The sequence below is a fragment of the Octopus bimaculoides genome, chromosome 26 (assembly GCF_001194135.2).
Source record: "Octopus bimaculoides isolate UCB-OBI-ISO-001 chromosome 26, ASM119413v2, whole genome shotgun sequence".
Taxonomy (NCBI): Eukaryota; Metazoa; Mollusca; class Cephalopoda; order Octopoda; family Octopodidae; genus Octopus; species Octopus bimaculoides.
The window spans coordinates 7,872,760-7,875,777 of NC_069006.1; the positions used below are offsets into that span (position 1 = coordinate 7,872,760).

Below are 3,018 nucleotides of genomic sequence, written 5' to 3' on the forward strand. Positions count from 1 at the left end.
TATATATATATATATATATATATATGGTGTCCTGCAAAAATATGCATTCATCCTTTAATTAACCCATTAGAAATAATGATGATAACCCGACTAAGCTTTGAACACAGACAGTAATTCCTAAAGTGCAGCAAATGGAAGTTTGAGACCACAAATGGAGAGCTAAAACAGGTTAGAAGGGATTTTCAGACAGGTCTACGCATGCAGTCTTACCATAATTTGCAATAGAGATAAGTTTGAATGAGATGGAACTGTTCAGAATGGCTATTAAAAAAATGGTCTGGAAGACTGTGGATGTAATTGGTGAAGTCTACAAAGCATTGATGAATTCCAGAAAAGGCAGCAGAAGTGTATTGCCAGAGTTTAAGAAAATCTGTATTCTGCAAGAATGCCATGAGATAGGAATTTCAAAGGCAAGCATCAATTGCATTTTAAAGTTCGGTCATTGGAAAAGTCATATTCCAAGAATAATCCAAACTCTTAAAGAAGATAATCCAGATCAAAGAGTGGAATTTTGTGAGTGGTATTTAGCAAGATGTTCAGAAAATGCAAAAATTGTTCAGCAAAAATCGTTCAGAATGATGAAAGCACATTTAAATTAAATGGCTCAATTAACCACCAGAATGGCACCCAATTGTGACCTATGAATCTGCATATTATGATGGGACATCATGTTAATTTACCAGGAATTACAGTATGGTGTGGATTATCTTCAAAAGGATTTAATTGGACCATTCTTTTTTGATAGTTCTGTGACTGGTACCATTTACTTGAACTTGCTTTAGCGATCTGTGGTGCCAAGATTCCCAGAGGACTTTGAGGATGTGGAGTTTTGTTTCCAGCAAAATGGGTCTCCCTCACACTGCCATAATAATAATGTAAGGGTCTACCTTGACGAGATTTTGACAAGCAGGTAGATTGCACAAAAAAAGGTTCAGTACAATATCCTCTGCATTCATCAGATGCCACACCACTAGATTTTTTTCTAATGAGGATATTTAAAGAATAAAGTTTACAATAACAAGAAAAATTGGCAAGTCAATAAACTAAGGGCAGCCATTTAACAAGAACATACACAAATACTGAACCAAAATGTTTCTTGACGTTTGCGATTCCATTGCTTCCTGCTATTGGCAGAGTCGGGATGAAAATGGTCATTAGTTTCAAAGCAGACATTCATAAAGGAAAAAAAATTCTGTTCATAGATTTGATTGAATTTTGAAAATGGAATGTATTTTAGTAAATATTGACTTCCTAATCATTGAATGTGTGTGTGTGTTTGTGTATACACACACACACACATGCATTACTTTAGTGTACATTTAATAAAGATATAAAAAGAGACATATCATTTTCATACTAGTTTAAATCTGAAAATTTGATAGAATGACAGAGATGGATGGATGGATGGATGGATAGACACAGATAGATGGATAGATAGATAAACATATAGATAGATAGATAGACAGGCTGATACATAGATAGATAGATAGATAGGTAGATAGATAGATAGATAGATAGATAGATAGATAGACAGATATGTATGTATAGAAAGACAGATAGATAGATAGACAGGCTGATAGAAAGATAGATAGACAGACAAAGAGCAGACAGATAGATAGATTGATAGATAGAAGGATAGACAGGTAGATTTCTTTATTTAGCCACACAGGGCTTAACACAGAGGGGACAATACAATGTAGAATTTTTCTTTTTCGAAGTTGATCAAAATAGATAGATAGATAGATAGATAGATAGAGATATGGATAGGTAGGAAAAAGATAGATAGATCTAGGCAGATATAAAACAGATAGGTAAATACACAGACAGATATAGTTAGATATACAGATTGATAGAAAGATAAAAGTTTGCAGATAAAAGTAAAAAAAAAAAAATTCATTAAAAAAAATATATATAGATATAAATATTACCCACCTAAATTTATAATCCAATCCAACAGACCCGTAAAAAGGATATTAAATCCAGTGATTCAGCAAGAAATTAAAATATTAACCAGAAAGATCAAATATCGTTATACTTTTGATTATAATGATTATTACTATTGTTATTGTTATTATTATTGTTGTTATTCTTTTGTTTTAATATCAACCGTATAATCTTCCTTTTCTGTCGATGTATTTTTCGTTCCCACGTTCTCTTCCTTATAAAACTATTTGTGATGTTTTGTTTTAAATCCACCAATTTTTAGTCCAAATTAATTTTCGAAATAGCTTCCCAGTTTTACTGTTCTTTTTTTTTTTTCTCTCGTTCTGTTTGTGTTTTGTTAATGTTTTATTTTAATTTTTTATGCTGCTGTTGTTGTTGTTATCATTAAAAGTGACTTAAGTGTGTAGTGTTGTGTTAAGTCTAACTCCTCTGGTGTTGCACTGTTTGTTTGATAGAGGTAGGATTGTCCTCTCTGTTCCGCTCACTCGCTCGACTGCTTGCCCAACACCACAAGCTCACTAGTTTTCTCTGCATGGGTGTGTGTGTGTGTGTGTGTGTGAGCTTAGTGAATGCAGGTGAATAAGAGGAGAGGTGTGACAGCACTATAGGTGTGTGCTGGAAGGACAGGTAGAGTGATTACAGGTGAGTGATTGAGAAATGGGACAATCAGAAGAGAATGTCTCAGGTGGATAGAAGGAGGTGATGGGAAGAGTTATTATGGCGAGGAAGAGAGAGGGAGAAAATGAAAGGGTAAGACAAAGAAAGGGAAACATATAAAGAGGTAGATAGATAGATAGAGATAGGTAGATAGATAGGTGGGTAAATAGATAGATAGGTGGATAGATACAAGCAAGTATATAAATAGATATAGGTAGATTGCTATCAAGATCAAAAGATATCAATATAAAAAGGTATTTATAAATAGATGTAGATATATATGTAAATATGTGTGTATATCTATCTATCTATCTATATATATATAGTACATATATGTGTGTGTATGTTTGTATTTATTTATTTATTTATGTATGTATATATACATATGTGTGTGTGTTTCAGTGTATGTGTAAGTGT

The 3,018-nt window shown here is 32.8% G+C and overlaps 1 protein-coding gene across 1 annotated transcript in view; it reads right to left on the minus strand.

Moving 5' to 3' along the window:
* Positions 1–2,566, minus strand: part of LOC106878860 (uncharacterized) — a 35,791-nt gene extending 33,225 nt beyond the window's left edge. The window contains exon 1 of the mRNA XM_052976973.1: positions 1,933–2,566. The gene's annotated coding sequence lies outside the window, so the exon portion shown is untranslated. The remainder of the gene's footprint in view (positions 1–1,932) is intronic.
* Between the last annotated feature and the right edge of the window lie 452 nt (positions 2,567–3,018).